Source organism: Haliotis rufescens, unplaced genomic scaffold (assembly GCF_023055435.1).
Source record: "Haliotis rufescens isolate VD_foot unplaced genomic scaffold, xgHalRufe1.0.p SCAF_7, whole genome shotgun sequence".
Taxonomy (NCBI): Eukaryota; Metazoa; Mollusca; class Gastropoda; order Lepetellida; family Haliotidae; genus Haliotis; species Haliotis rufescens.
This window is the reverse complement of record NW_025964361.1, coordinates 32653450-32671063: the sequence shown is the minus strand read 5'-3', so window position 1 is coordinate 32671063 and position 17614 is coordinate 32653450. Positions and strand designations below refer to the sequence as shown.

General features: G+C 39.6%; 1 protein-coding gene across 9 annotated transcripts in view; it reads left to right on the top strand.

Annotated features, from left to right (window-relative positions):
- Window positions 1–17614, top strand: part of LOC124146016 (rho GTPase-activating protein 7-like) — a 242761-nt gene that overhangs the window by 156221 nt on the left and 68926 nt on the right. The gene's annotated exons all lie outside the window — the stretch shown is intronic.

Sequence of the window (17614 nt, the reverse complement as noted above, 5' to 3'; positions counted from 1 at the left end):
GGGGTGATTGTCTTATTAAAACAATGCTGAGACAAGGGAAGGAAGTACCTGTCCTGTATTGCAGATAATGGAGAACCCAGGGATTAATGTGTGAGCGGAATTTCTCCATGTCACTGTTGGTGTAGTAATGAGACTGCATGTGCGACCGTAAGTGGCCATCTCAGGCAATTTCCTGTTTCCATGAATACCGATTTTATCAAAGGATATCAAACTGTTCATAGTTTTGCCGTTCGGTCAAGCATGAGACTGGTGATAGGAACAGTAGGTAGTGACTGGCTGCTAGCCTGCAGGGGAGGAATGTCTGTAGATATGATCTGGGAACAGAGTAGTGGGGGTGTCTCAGGACATGGGTGGGGCTCATGTTGGTGTGACGACATCGGATAGGGCTCATGTGGGACGGACTTGTATGGGGTGGGGCGTGTATGGTCTGAGGACATGGGGTGGGGCGTGTATTGTCTGAGGACATGGGGTGGGGCTTGTATGGGTCTGAGGACATGGGGTGGGGCTTGTATGGGTCTGAGGACATGGGGTGGGGCGTGTATGGTCTGAGGACATGGGTTGGGGCTTGTATGGTCTGAGGATATGGGGTGGGGCTTGTATGGGTCTGAAGACATGGGGTGGAGCTTGTATGGGTCTGAGGACATGGCACAGGGCTTGTATGGATCTAAGGACTTGGGGCAGGGCTTGTATGGATCTGTGGAAATGGGATGGGGCTAATGTGTGTCTGAAGACATAGGGCAGGGCTTGTATGGTCTGAAGACATAGGGTGGGGCTTGTATGGGTCTGAGGACATGGGGTGGGGCTTGTATGGGTCTGAGGACATAGATGGGTTTATTTGGGTCTGAGGATCTGAGGTAGGGCTCATATACAACTGAGGACATATGGAATAGTGATCATATAAGATCACAAGTAGGAGTTATATACATATGAGGGATACCAGATGTAGGTAGATAGTCCAGTTCAATGCTGCCTGTTTCATTAAGTTCAACGATCAGGTCAGGAAATACATAAAGGCTTACAGCATGGCTCACCCTGTACCTGTCCTGCATAAGGACAGATGAGCCAGGTGTGCGGCCAGGTGAGGCCAGTCCTACAGATATCATCTCTATCATATTGATACCTGTCCATCAGGAATGCTCCCTGGGCTAACAACATACATGTACGTGGCATGGATTGCTTTAGGACCTCCAGGGGCATGTGGTCAGTGCTCCTAATTAGATTGCTGTGGTAAACACGTGGACAGGACTTTAACTAGTTGAGGTCAGAGGTCAGCTTATAGAAGCAGTGGTGGTAATCTGGGGAGATGGCGATCTTACTTCCTGTCTGGTAACGCCTACAGCTGGTCCACTTCAGATACTTCATATTTTGTCATTGACAGCCGTTGTCATATTTGTCGTCCCCGAGAATTGTGTAATGAATGATTTATCAAAGCTTTGGTACTTTTATTCCATTTTAATATTTGTAGTATCAACCTATTTTATTCCTGTGTTCATTTTTTGGGGTACAAAGTTTATGAAATTGAAAGATGAAAGAAATGAAAGAAAATTGAAAATAGCATTTCCTTTAGGTGAGGTGAGGTAAGTGAGGTGAGGTGAATTTGGGTTAAACGTCGCCTCCAACATTATTGCACTTATATAGCGACGTGCATGCACGTGTGTGTGTGTGGTTGCTTGTACTAGTCCGGACTGATACCGATTTATAGTGCTAGCACACTGAGCTACCATGCCGCAGTTTAACATGAATACCCCACTCAGACACAGTATACTGACTCCGAGCTGACCAGTCCTTGCTTTAACCCCTTAATGCCGAGTGCCAGACAGGGTAACAACAAGTACCATCTTTTAACATCTTTTGGTATGACGCGACCTGGGATCGAACCCCAGACCTTCCGCTCTCCGGGCGGACGCTCTACCATTAGACCACGGAGGCGGTCCATTACCTTTGGGAAACATAGAGTTGCAAAGAGGTAGCTCAATGGTAAATGCTTGTCACACATCTGACTTGTGTTCTATTCCCAATGAAGGTGCAATAAATCTACACACAGTGCCCATTATTTCTCTCGTCCTCTCTCAACATTCTTCAGAGCAAAAGTGTAATTATCATGAAAATACTATTTCCATTCAACTATTTTCAAGCCGTGGACACATCATGAATGAACCAGAAAGGTAAATAATTTCCTCATAGAATTTCGTATCATGTAAGCATGAGTGCTCACATACCTCGAACATCATCTATGCAGCATCCGAAGCGGTTGACAGCCAGGACAGGAGGAGTGCCTGTGACATGAACCATTAAACTTGAATAATTAGCATCTTGTATTGTCGGACACTTGAATGGCATCTGTTGATCAGAGAAACCACTTGAGTGATTTCCAAAAGACGGTTTACATACAACAAGCATGGCCACCATTGATATGGGATTGACTATGTTTCAACTGTTTGCTTCTTGACAATCACATCTTGTCAAGGCAGAGGCAGAATAGGAAGGGTGGTTTAAAAGCATGTTGTTTTGCCATTATCCATGTGTATAAAGGTTTTAAAGAATCTCTGTGTATGCTGCATTAACTTTGTAGTACTTCGATTCAGAAGGCATGTGGACAAATTGTAAACAAATAGTTCTGTTTATTCACACAAATTGTAATGTTTCTTTAGGCAAATAGTGCTGTTTATTCACACAAATTGTAATGTTTCTTTAGGCAAATAGTACTGTTTTTCACCCAAATTTTAATGTTTCTTTAAGCACATAGTGCTGTTTATTCACACAAATTGTAATGTTAATTTAGGCCAATAGTACTGTTTTTCCCCCGCTGTGATATTGCTGGAACATTGCTAAAAGCTGCGTAAAATCAAACTCACTCACTCACTCACTTAAGCAAGATCTAGTGTCTTGTGAAGAAGGATAACTGGGTACTGACTCCATCTTCATAGGGCGCTGTGATATAAGTGGAAGACTGTTCAAAGCAGTGTAAAACCCAACTTACTCATGTGTATGGAGGCTTGTTCAGTTGTAGCAGCATCCGTGTACTTCCTGATGTAAACAGAATCTGGAGAGAAACAACAAGGATCTGTGGTTCATATTGCGGTATCAGCTTTATTTACACGGTTGTATTGTTCCCCATGGGAATTCTGGGTTAGAAGTGGTTGCCAGGAACGTGTGCTGGTCGTAAAAGGGGTCTTATTGGATTGGGTGGTCAGGCTTGCCAACTTGGTTGATGACACATCATTGTACCTCCATGGCGGGATTGTTGCTCACAATATCAGTCACTGGATTGTCGAATTATTACAGGCTGCTGTTTATCGTAGCTAGAATATAGCTGAGTATGATGTTAAAGAACAAACAAACATGCACGCACAAGCACGCATACGCACGCACAAGCACGAACGCACGCACAAGCACGAATGCACCCACACTTATATTTGTTGTGCTGGTTTTCAGACAGTATCTGGGTTTGGACTAGTTTGTCTCCCAGAACCTATAGATGAAATTTAAAATGAACCCAACTCAAGTCTAGAATGATTTGGCAAGTCTAGATTGCCTCTGCTATTGAAATTAAGCATTGGTCTGTGCTCCATCTATCTTTTATTTTGTATTACCGTATTCAACATAATAAGTGCCCAGGGTGCTCTCAAAATTGGAAATAGGGGGCTCATTCTGGAATATAATTTTGGTGAAAAAAACAAAGTTGAAAGATAAATTTCGTGGTTTATGCTGACAGCCTGAAATGTTTATATACGACAGATATATTTTTCCAGAATTTAATTGCCCATAATTAAGGGTGCATATAACACGAGTGTGTATTATACATGAATAAATTAGTCTTTTGTACAGTGATCAATTGGAAGGGGTGCTAATTGGGATTGATCACTAGCCAATATATTAACAAATATATATATATATTTTATTTTTAAATTATTTTTTTTAAATAAGATAACCTTTTCTGGGTCTACATAGTCTGGGTTTGGGACATACTCCCTGACAGTTAGGACTGGTGCATTAGTATTGATAGATAAATGAGCTGTTGTGTTCATTTTCCTTCGGATGCAACTTTAACGAAGCACAACTTTATGGTATGAAAAACCAATAACTGATGGTATTAAAAATATATGTAATATGATATTACGTCTCATCAAGTGCTCTGGAAACCGTCATCTGATGGTTATTTGTTGTCTGTCCATGTTACAGTGTACAGTTTGTCCTGATGAATGTATCTGCTTCTCGTCCATTTAGTCAGCCAACATTACCAGCCCAGGCCATGTAGTAAACAATCTTATTTTTTTGTAAATTTTCACAAATGGAATTTATCAACAGAAGAATGTAGAAACCCTAAGGCCAACCGAAGCACAAGCACCTTGTATCGGGAAGATAGCATACTGTAACTCCGGGAGGGAGTTTGCTAGAAAATGTCGTGTGAAAACACAGATAATTACTTAGTTGCCACTTTCTCAAGACCTCCTCCGCCAGTCAGGATAATATTTACAGGATATGTTGAAGTTATTGCAGCAATTTGATTGCAGTAGTGTTGTGTTTGTGATAACGGAAATAATTGACAGCACTGGCTGGGTTGCTGCCTTTGGTGTGCACTATTGTGTATGTTGGTGTGGCTGGGTAATCACATGCTAAATACCTTCAGTGTGTGTTCGTTAAGATAAAAAAGGAGAAAAGTTATTGACATGTAGATACAAACAAGTGGTTTGTAATTACATTAACCAGTTGTGTGTTAATTACAAATTATGACATTAATTATGACAGTTAATTTTGAACATATCACTTGAAATACTACCAAATCTACCTGCGCCATATTGTCTCCTCTTTCAATCAAAGAAAATCTGACAAAGTAGACACAATTTATGGATAACAACTACTTTAATACTGTTATCCATAAGTTGTGTCTACTTTGTCATCCGTCAACTTCTAAGTAATGCCTATCAAACAATTCAAAGAAAATCTGCATCTCCTGTCTCGACCTTAATAATTACACTGGAAATATGAAAAATTTATGACATTTGAAATTGTCGTGTGCATGCTTGGTACCCTGCCCCCTGTCGGTGTTGATGTACAATAAATCGTCTTTGCTTAATCGGCAAAATAGAAGATGTTAAAACCATACATTTATTTGGTATTAAATCATCCTTATATTGTGTGTGACTTAGTTGAATATTGTGTGGATAAATCATTACTGCATGTATATTCAAGTGTAACACCTGGTTCAGATCGGCTGAAATATATGCTTAGTAAGCAAAATGTGTAGTAAAGGAAATAGTTTGTTTATTTGATGTAATGTCATGATTAAGATGTTGTTTATGTGTTTGTGATGTATTGTGAAGAAATACTGTATACAGAAGCAGAGAATAACATCAATATCCCAGGGGAAGAATAAGATTATTTTTATTCTGTATTAACCATCCATCCAATATTAGAATACAGCGGCTATCTGGAGAACAAAGTAAATGCCAGGGAAATAATTAGACAACTGTAGACCCCAGGGTCATTCAGACCACCCAGTGATTCTTGTATTGAGATAGGAAATATACACCAGGGGTTAGTTCGTACTGAGAGCTAGGTGGAACTAGCTTTGTTCAAATAGCGGTTCCCGCCCATGTTATGAAACTTTATAAGACATTTCTTCAGGGAGCTGCCTTTCAGAACTTCTAAGAAAAGGAATGAACATTTAAAACCTCTTTTTTTTTGCTTCTGACTCAAGGTGAATGAAAAGTAAATAACATTCAAAATTCTGTTATACTGAATTAATATTTATATATTGCAGTTTGTTTAAAGTGAGAAGAACATTTGGAGATTCTATTTCATCATTTTGTTTCTGACTTTTCCTAGTTTTGTTTACAGCTTTTCATAAGTTGGTTACAACTTTTACCTCTTCTGTATGTTACCTGCATTGATGTGTTTACTAGTTTCTTGTTTGTCTATAAACTGAATTAAGGGGAAGAAATGTGTAACTCAGCCCCAGTGTTTTCAACATCTCATTAACAATGAAACTCAAGCAGCGGAAACAGCAAAAATCAATCAGATGATACACAACTAGAAAATTCATTACCCAGATGCAGTTAAATCCTCATTTTACATCCAACCACCCATGTTTTACCTCCACCCACCTGTTAGGGGCCAGGGTTCAGCTGGGACGACAATTACAGGATTAAGATGCTCAGTGATTAAGATTGCTGTCTTGTAATCCCACACCAAGAGGAAGCTTGGACCAAATCTCTTGAAAACGAGACACCACTTATCAAAAGAAATTTGAGCTCTGTAAACAAAAGGTAACTTAACTCTTGGACAGGAGCAGCAAGAAGGGATGGCTTTTGCAGATAGCACTATCATCGGCTGCTAAATACAGCATCTAACGTTTTTACAAAGAGTATTTAGGGCAGAAACCAGGCTGAAGCCTGTGGGAAATTAGGTTTGTTACATGTTATATCAAGATATTTAAAGTCTACCTTACTTATTATACAAGGCAGAACGAGAAGGATTCAGGAGAAAGCCAGACATCCTGTCCTGAGATTCATCATGTTCTTCAAACACAAGTATTAATCTCAAATATATTTGGCGCTGTTGGGTAAACTGTATTTTTATGCATCAAAAGTATCATTAACTTAGATATTATTTGGTAAGTTCCTAGAAGAATGTGAGGAAAATATCATTAACACTTCATGTCATGTTGGTTTTTTTATAGACGCAATGAGAAACTCATTTTAAAATGCACAAGTTCTTCACATGAAATGTCCTTGAATCCAAGAATATGATCATGTGGGGAAAAAGGTTTATTTTAAGACAGAAATCCATAGGTGTTTTTATGAAGACGGCAAAGAGATACTTGTATAAGCTGAAGTGGCACCTGAGTAGATCTGACAGCTAATTGAACCCCTACTGACATTAATCAAGCACAAAGGTGCACTTATTACAGATGAACTTGTATAATGTTTCATGTTTGATGAGATTGAGTTGCAGGATATAAACTAAGCTGGGAGTAACAGTTTTTCAAAGGCGTACGCGAAATGTGAATCTTGAACTTTTGCGAGTTACCTTTGAAGTCTGTTTTACTGTAATATTATGGAATGTTTATGTGTGTGGAACTTCTTTAAACTGGTATTGAAGTAATATCAGAAAATGTACAAGATGCTATATCTGGTGATGATTTACAGATGCAAGCACCACAAGAGCGCAACAGCCATCATTTTAAGTGCAAATACATGCTCCAATCACTAAAAGGAAAAATGTTCATTAAAATTTTAAAGCCCTCTAAAATAACTTTTTGAGTTTTTGCAATAAAAATGACATTTTAACAATTGTATTAAGTTTACTGAACCTGTATGTGACAAATATATATAATGAACTAAAGTAGTTAGGATCATGAATATTTGGGGGATATTATTATAATTGTGTGCTCAGTCTTTACTGCAACAAAAAAGATCCCCCAAAATAGCCATGCTCTTTAACTGTTTTCGTTCAGTATGTATTCTATATTTAGCAAATTGACAACCACATCGGTGGAAATGCTTGCCTTTTTATCACAAGGCTTCATCCAGGATATTCCCACAATATCATCCTGATGGCTGTATTGAATTCCAGCAAGTCTATGATCATTTCCCTAGGGGGCCATCACGACAAGTGCCCTCTGAAGCTGTTCTCTCAAGGGTACCAACAGGGGGAGCCACTGCCCCTTTTACCACAGCAAGCTTCAGCATGGCTCATTGGCAGGCTCCACAACAATGTCCTACAGTATTACCATAATCATTGACCATGCCTTACTGCGCACAGGGATACCTTTCTAACCCTGTTTGGAGTTTACAGCTCTTAACTTACTGATGCCTCCACAGTCCAACCTTGTATGGAATTTACAGCTCGTTGCTTTGTCGTGACTACTTCCCATGTGGCCCTATATGGAGCTGGCAGCTCCTCACCAAGTGCTTATGTCTGTTAATGCTGCTACTGTATGGAGGTTGAAGAGTTAGAGCAGCTCAATATAGGTTTTAATACTTTGACCATGAGATGACACCGATCTACAGCAGGTTTAAGTGTGTGTGGAGCATCACAGGGATCATACATGCGAACACTGATTAGCGTTGAGATGTTGGAAGAGAGAAGATAGACTTCAGTTTTGATCTAATACGCATCTGAGATGTAAAAAGATGGTATCATCTCTGAAATCTTACAGGAATACTTTTCTATTTTGGAGATGGTTATTAAAGTCTAGGTACATTGTCTAAGGTGCCAGATTTGCTGTGGAGAGTTGCTCCCCTTAGGCATGCCAGAATCTCATAACCATGGGTTCAAGTCCCAGAATTGTCCTGAGTTTGATTCTTGGTTTGTTAGCACCATACCTGTGCTTGTGCCTGGACAAAGTCTGAGAACGTCATCACTGTCCTCCACCATTCGGCTGATATGTCTGTGATATGACCATGATAATGTTCAGAAGAGCTTTATAATCCAACACATGCATGCTTGCACTCCACACACTAACTCACTGGTTCAAATCTGCCCTTCCTTCCTCCACCTGTGAGTACGCATGTACTCCGTGAGACAGGAGCTTCACCTATCATCATGCAATGTCTGATGCCCCCATAGGTACATCTACACCTTATACCTTAACTCACAGGACATTAGCAGGGATAGTTAAAAGATCTTAGTTAATCAAACACTGAAGGCATTCTCCAGAAACGAGATTACAATCAACTGTACAGGTTGCAGGAAGCACCTGTTAATGACGACTGTATTGGTTAGAAGTAGGAAGTACAGATAGCTTCGTGCTGGACAGATTGCACGGCGGCATGTGGTCCACACATTTGCCTGATAGCTTTATGTGATTAAACAAATGGCTTTCTCCACTTCCATTTGCAGTTTGGAAGCTAATTTAAAAACTCTTTAAAAAAATTTTGCTTACGTATTGTGAACTGAATTCGGTTTCTACCTTGAGTTTGCTGATAAATCCAATGCTTGACAAATGTAGAAGATACATGTGGTTTGTGAGTGGAGAACTGTACAGGTCATGCAATGTGTTCCCGTGTACGTCCTTGTGCAAGTGTGGTGTATAACATGCATGCATCATGGGCTGGTACGCGACTTTATGTGACTTGTCTTTCAACATTCTGAATGGTATGTTTTATCATGTCAACAACTTTTCTGGATTTCTACATTCATATAATTCAAGCCTGTATTTGGATAATATAAGGCTTTTTTCCATCTGTATTAAACTGTATTTCTAAACTTATAAGCCTAAATAGGCCTTTGTTTCAACATGTTGGTATTATATTAGGCTTATCACTTCATATGACATGAGGCTTATTTCCATGTGCTGGTATGGTATAAGGCTTATTTCACCAAGCTGGTGTGGTTTAAGGTTTATATCCACATACTGATATGGTATAAGGCTTATTTCCATTTGCTAGTATGATATGAGGCTTATTTTCACATACTGATATGGTATAAGGCTTATTTCCATTTGCTAGTATGATATGAGGCTTATTTTCACATACTGATATGGTATAAGGTTTTTTTCCATTTGCTGGTATGATATAAGGCATGGTGCTAAGACTGCACTAACAACAACCTGTATAGAGTTGACAGAGGATGCTGCTGTCCAGGGATGATCTGACATTATCAAGAGATGTAGGGGTCTTCCATTCCACCTTGCTGATCTGTGTGAAGGCTTGTTTGTTGTTTAACGCTACACTCAGCAATATTCCAGCTATACGCCGGTGGTCTGTAAATATTCGAGTCTGGACCAGACAATCCAGTGATTGATATCACGAGCATTGATGCATGCAACTGGGATACGATGACATGCATCAACCAGGTCAGCGAGCCTGACCACCCAATGCCGTTAGTCGCCTCTTACGACAAGCAAAGTCGCCTTTTACGGCAAGCATGGACCTGCATGGTACATGTTTGTTTGTTTGATTGCTTGTTGTTGGTACATGAGTCTTCAAGACAGGCAACACCTGTGAAACAGTCCAGTTGGTCAAACTGAAGCAAATAGGATAATGTAAGGATTGAGATTTACCTGCATCCTACCTCTGCCGTTCCCTGGCACCATTGCCTCCATGTGGGGGTAATGCAAGCTGCAGGATACACTTATAACTTGCACATGGGCAGAGCAGTTCTTGGAATACTTTCAGACCATCACATGTGGTTTCCATCTTCAAAATAAATTCAATGAGGAGTAGATTGTATACCATGTCAGTAAATATTCAAAATGTTTTCTTGTGTCTGGGAATGATGAGTAGCCTGTAGTTGAAGTCTTTCCGCATCATGCATGTTGGTTGTTTGTTTGTTGTTTAACACCGCACTCAGCAATATTCCAGCTATATGACAGCATTCTGTGAATAATCGAGTCTGGACCAGACAATTCAGTGACTGATATCATGAGCATCGATCCACGCAATTGGGATACAATGACATGTATCAACCAAGTCAGCAAGCCTGACCACCCGATCCCATTAGTCGCCTCATACGACAAGCATAGTCGCCTTTTACGGCAGGCATGGGTTGTGGAAGATCTATTCTACCCCAGATTTTCACGGGTACATCATGCATGTACCGCAGTGGAGTGTCTAATAGGTACAATGTGGTATCAAATATACTCACCCCCATGTGGGGACAGTGTAGGCTATTGACTGATTCCGTAATTGACACAAGATATTCAGATTAATCAACTAGACATGAATATTAGACTCAGTAGTTATATTTGTATGAGGTGACTAAGTAGGGAACCTATGGGCATTAGGCTAGAATTGGTCCCCACTAACTGATTGTAAGAGGCGACTTAATGGATCAGGTGTCCAGACTAGGTGTCTTTGTTGACGGTGTGTCAGTGTACCCGCTAGATCATTCGTGAAGAACTGGGGTAGAACAGGTCTTCAGCAACCCAAGCTTGCCGTAAAAGGTGACTATAATTGTCATAAGAGACGACTAACAGGATCGTGTGGTCAGGCTCGCTGACCTGGTTGATGCATGTCATCGTATCCCAATTGCTTTGAACAATACTCGTGATATCAATCACTGGATTGTCTGGTCCAGACTCGATTATTTACAGACCGCCGTCGTATAGCTGGAATATTGCTGAGTGCAGCGTTAAACAACAAACATACAAACATTGCTCATTATATGAATCACTGGATTGTCTGAGCCAATCCATTTACAGGCTATCATCTAATAGCTAGAATATTGTTGAGTGTGTTAATCAAGACACAGATATGTGTTCTGTTCTTCGACTTGAGTAGTGTGCACCCCGTCTGGATCAGCCTCTGTCTTCCAAGTGGTTTTGTCATCTCTCCAGTCCTTCATGCATGGATGTACAGCATCCAGATATCTAAAGTCAACCGTGTTTAGGGTGAATTCATGTGAATATTGCTTCTAAGTCTTCATCAAATCATTCATGGAAGCAGTGGATGAATGTAGAAAGAATTCTCATGTCAATTATCAAATCCAGATACATTCTTCAAAAACACACTCTTACATCACAGGAAAGACATTCATGGTAGAATTTCTTCACAAATATTGAATATCAGTGATCAAAGTGATAGCAACACTAAATATACAAACTACAGAGCTGTCAAAGTGGTTGTAATTTTATGCTTAATAAACATCATCTTTACGACCAAAATTGATGACAGATATGGATTTGGAAAATTGTTAATGCCCGTGACATAATCTGACCTTGGGATATCAAAATACAGATGTCTTTGTGGTGTATCAACACCGATAGCTCAGCAAATGGTCCATGCACTCAACATGCGGGGGGGGGGAATGTGGCCATTTGTGTCATCTAGTTCTTATCTGAAAGAGAGCATGTTGCCACCACCAACTGGCGTGATTCTGCTGTAACAGGATGAACCACTCTGGGCTGCTAGGAGGAGATGTTTTTACAAGGCTGATGATGTTGTTCACAAAGCACATGAAGAGGATGTAACAGATCCGTCAAACACTGGTCTCAGACGGGGAACAAGTCAGGCACTTGGTTGGCCTACTCACTGAAAGTGATTTCAAATCGTGCAAGTCTTATGTTGACGGATGCGTAACGTCTTAGCTTGTAATGAGTCTACAAGCGAAGTGATCTGTGTTAAATTCATGGCTGTAGTCAAATAGTTGAAGATGGTATGGTATTTATTAAATATATGTTATTGTAATCATTTTCTTTAATCTTCCTTGATTGACATTTCCATAATGGCTAATGCGTTTAAGCTTTCATTTTTATGTGATAACAGCAGAACCTGAAATGCATGCACTCATATGCATGTAAACACACACTGTTCTGAAGCACACTGTACTGGTTATGTTGATGTAATCAAAATAAAACAAATGAAAGCAACAAAACCCTTTGAATTATCATAAGAAATCTCTGCTAAAAGTAGGGTCTGTTGTACAATTAAAGCTATCTCATCAGTGACGATACCAGATGATACCATGAAAAATATGTGGGTATCCTGCCCCACCAGTGGTACCCATCACAAATACATGCAGAGGCAAGTCAATTGTAAAATAAATTATTTCATGATTTCCACAATAATAACAGTTAATTGACTAATTAGTTTGGATAACGACTTATGTGTCGCTATATGGCTGACTGAAATAATGCTGATGCGACGTTAGGTTTTAAAATAGAATAAATATAAATTTAACTCACTCACAACTTTTGTGCTAGCAAGTGTATTTTATGTGCAATCCCTTTCCAAAGAGTTATCCATGCTTGTTTTATCAGGGATATTGACATTGACCTCATGGTCTGTGATATTGCTACTTTTCTTTAATTCAAGATTACCAAGTTCAGATACATTTATTTTTAAACTATGTAGAAATTCCTGATTGACAGCCACTGCAAATAAACCTGGCTGTGATTTCCAATGGGATTGAAATATATCTGATTTAATTGACTAGAACTATAACCTTTATTGCTGGTTATAAATCTTGCAAGGAATGTGGATTAGCCATTATTCATGGTCCCTAAAGGCAATGAGGATTGATATAGTCGTATCCAGTCCAAGCTGGGGTCAATATGGCTAAATATATACTGGTGGTCAGTCTAAATCTGGACACCACATGCTGAACATTTGACCACCACATTAGCGGAGTAACTGACATTACAAAAATACTAGGAGAAACATATCTAATTTGGATTAGTGATAAAAAGAAATTCCTTGATTCTACAGTGTTTAGTATGTTGTGATTGTAAAATTAGGAGTTGCAGTTTTTAATAACTGTAAAGGCTGTTCCTAAACAGATGCATTTATTAGTGATATATTTAAGACACCCACCATATGGCAAACACATTGTGAAAAAAACAAAAGGAATTAATACCAGAAAAATAGAGTAATTTTTCTTGAGGGCATTAGATGTTGCTATGAAAGTCATGATTTGTAAACATAGGTATGAAGAAAGCCATTCTGAGATAACAGACGGACTTTTTGTGGGTTGGAGTGGCACCATGGGGCACAGTGTAGAAGTGATGTAGCTGTGGAGGGCAGACTCCTGGTTTGAAGTTGACCTTTTCCTTGACCCTCCCTGTAAACTTGTTAACACATAGATAAGACCAGTCTACATCCTGCTGAAAGATAACCAATGGACTCTGATCTCAATCTATGGCACTAATTAACGAGGAAAATATTTACCCCAACATAAACCTCCAACACCAGAAGCGAAAACAAGACTTCCTTTATTGCTCGTTACACATCCTCAGAGCCATGTTCCTGCATTAGGCAGGATGGGAAATATTTGCAGTTGTTCTTTCATAACATGATTTCTACATCTGACACTACTTACAGCTCTTTTAGACATAATGGTCAGTTGGAGGGGTTCCAGGCAAGAGAGGCTGTTAATGAGATGAACTGTTTTTAGGAAAACAGTCTGACAAGCAGCATTCAGCTGGAATCAGCAGAAGAGGGTTGAAATACCATCTGTTGAGTGAAGTGCGAATGATAGGGCAGTTTTGAGGGGGGATCCGGAGCAATGATGGACATGTATGCATGCTCAGGATGATGCATGGAGAGAGCACGGATCAGATTCAGCGGGTGATGGATGCTGAGACCTGGCTGATGACAGCAGTGTTAACTGTCAGATCTGTGGCTGTGGATGCTCAAGTGTGTTGATGATAGTTTATATGGAATCATTTCATCAAGACATTAAGATTCTAGGTTCTTATTTGATTGTGAAAGATAATGAATACACTAAATTGATTAACTCAGAAAAGTGTGACTTCAAAGTCAGGTCAATATATGTTTACTCAGTGGTATTGTCTGAAACTCATGTCAATAAACATTTAGTCAGAGATTTTGTCTGAAACTCATGTCAACGTTTTGGCAGTAATATTGTCTGAAACTTGTCATCATTAAGGCAGTAATATTGTCTGAAACTCGTCATCGTTAAGGCCTTAATATTGTCTGAAACTTGTCATCATTAAGGCAGTAATATTGTCTGAAACTTGTCATCATTAAGGCAGTAATATTGTCTGAAACTTGTCAGTCATCATTAAGGCAGTAATATTGTCTGAAACTTGTCATCATTAAGGCAGTAATATTGTCTGAAACTCGTCATCGTTAAGGCATTAATATTGTCTGAAACTTGTCATCATTAAGGCAGTAATATTGTCTGAAACTTGTCATCATTAAGGCAGTAATATTGTCTGAAACTCGTCATCGTTAAGGCATTAATATTATCTGAAACTTGCAGTCGTTAAGGAAGTGAGATTGTCTGAAATGGACCATGCATGTGAAAAGCCCTACAGGTGATGCAGTCAACTGCTACATGAGGATGTGTTGATCCAGGTTCAGGGGGAAAAAACACAAACTTATTTTCAGCTTGTTGCTTTTCCATGGCAAGTGTGAGCCGTGGTCCATGCAGCAGATTGGTTGTTTTCACAAGTCTAAAACAAATGTGCATGTTACGTCTTCACAAGTAAGAAGGCTTATTTGAACTTTTCAAGGAAGTTCAAAGAAAACACACCTTCATATTTTGGTGCACACTTACTTCTATGTCCAAAGTTTATTTAGTGACAATGGCAGTGTAACAACTAGTTTAAGTCAATGAGAGGTTGCACCAGGGTGGGCTCCACTTCTGCTCAATGGGAAAGTAAATGACAAGCAAGGACAGATCTTTTAGACAAATTCTGTGCCAAGAATAGTGATCTGTTCAAGGAAAGGTGTGATGTTTGATTGTATTCACACACTTGCCACAGTACAGGGAGGTGGGTTTGTCCAGAATAGTAATTTGTGCATGTGAAGTGGAAGCCATCCTGATCTGAATTACTTAGTTGTTGCAAGGACAAGATATTTAGTACTGGCTTCATGGGTTTTAGATCTGTTTGCAAAAAATTGAAGACCGACATTGTCCACAAGGCCGTTGAAACATATACAAGTGACCGATTATCAACTATCGACATTTTGTACAAACTGGTCTGTTGTGTTTTCTGTCATTATTTTTGGCAAACGTTTGGCTGATGTCATTGGATGTCATTCTGTGAGTGGTTGTGACTGGATATTGCATAAATCAATTATCAGATTTTGACCAATTTATGAGAGTGGATGCAATATGTCTTATATCAGTTATGAAGTTGACCAATTATAAGTGTGGACGCAACTCAAAACTGCAAATGTCAAAAATGAGATTGGCCAATTTATGAGAGTGAACGCAGCTGAATACGGCATGTATCAGTTAACACATTTGAATATGGCATATATCAATTTACACATTTGAATATGGCATGTATCAATTTATACCTTTGAATATGGCATATATCAAATTACACAACTCAATACGGCATATATCAGTTTACACGATTGAATATGGCATATATCAATTGATAAAATTGAATACAGCATTTATCAATTTACACAAGTGTATATGGCATTTATCAATTTACACAACTCAATATGGCATATATCAATTTAGACAACTGAATACGGCATATATCACACAGGAGGCCATGATGTGTGTGAGGCTGGAAGTAACCCAACCGGTGTGGTACATGGACCTGGGAGCAGGCTGTTAATAGCCTTCACAACTACACCTGCACTGATGTATTGGAGGCACAGGGTTACCCCTCCGTCAGCTGACAAGAGCATGTTTCACACATACCTGATGAACAGCAATCTTGTGTGTGTCACTATGGCCCAGAGTTTATGAAGCTGATTGTGGGGAGAATTATATGCATTAGGAGATTACCATGAAAAGCTAAAGTGGATGTGTTTTTAAAAGTTGTGAAGTTAAAAGATTGCTGAAGATGCTGAGATGGATGTATCCATAGCATGTCAAACTGCAACCAATTTCTCAGAGTTGCTGAGAAGATGTTCTGTGTAATTTTGGAAGCATGTAGTGGTTGTTTCAGTGTAAGAATCATTTGCACTGAGGAATTTGATTAAAGGCTTTAGGGATTAATCCCCTGATACAGCCAAGGGTTTTGTAATAACCTGCAGGTGCTTGTTCCAATGCTTACTCAGTGATTGACCTGACCCTGATTAACTCAGCGTACTATATAACTTCAGCATATTTTCTAAATAAATGCCCTGGTGATCATTTAAGCTGGGCATGTTATATGCCACAGTTCTTGGAGCATTGAGATTCCTTTGTAGAACTGGCCCAGGCTAATAGAAAATTAAGGTTCATTAACCCGAACTAGCAGTCGATTAACTCAAATATGCTGCATTAACTTTACTGCTTACAGTGAACTTGCCTTATACTCTTATACTGCCCTGGTTGTAGCAAGCTTTGTGTGTGAGTAAATTCCACAGCACTCTCCAGTGTCTAGGTTGTGTTGATGAGATTGGTCAAGCTCGCTCCAGCTGACCTCAAGAGTGTTCGACTATAAATCACTGGGGTATACGACTGACCATTGTTTATCATGTGTGTCCAGCGACACCCCAGACTCGCCCACTTGTCAAGGCCCGAACCCATTTCTGTACAAGGGGAGGAACCGGGTGATATACCGTGATGATGGTCAGACTGTGGCTGCTGGACGTCTGACCTCACAGACAACATGCTGTCCTTGTTGTACTGTATGTTGAGGAAATAGAGTGATGTTCTATGATTGTGGTCAGTCTGCTTTAAATGTGGTGGAACCAGTGAAGTGGTGTTCTTTGACTGTCATCAAGATTCCTCCTGAGCGTGACTTGAGTCTGACATGTACAATATTTTGTTTTTTAATTGCATAATATGAAATGATATTCTATGGTAGCTGTCATCTTACTTCAAAGTGGATGATATGGAATGATATTCTATGGTAGTGGTCATCTTACTTCAAAGTGGATGATATGGAATGATAATCTGTGACTGTATTGATTTCAAGTGGATGATATGGAATGATATTCTAGGATTGTATTGATTTCAAGTGGATGATATGGAATGATATTCTAGGACAGTGGTCAAGAGTACTGGACAGGCATGCCCATACATACCTGCCACCTGATATATATATTCTGAACACGTGGCATCCTAGTGGTCAGGCCGTCTGTCATTTGCTTGACCACTACTACCTGGAATGTCATCCTGTCTTGTCCTGGCCTGGTCTGGAGGTACAGGGTCAGAGTCTGACAGTGGTCAACTTGTCTGTCACTCTCCGGACAGGGAGCATCAAGTTTCCTACTCTATTGTCCCCACCTAAACTAAGTTGATATTTTGA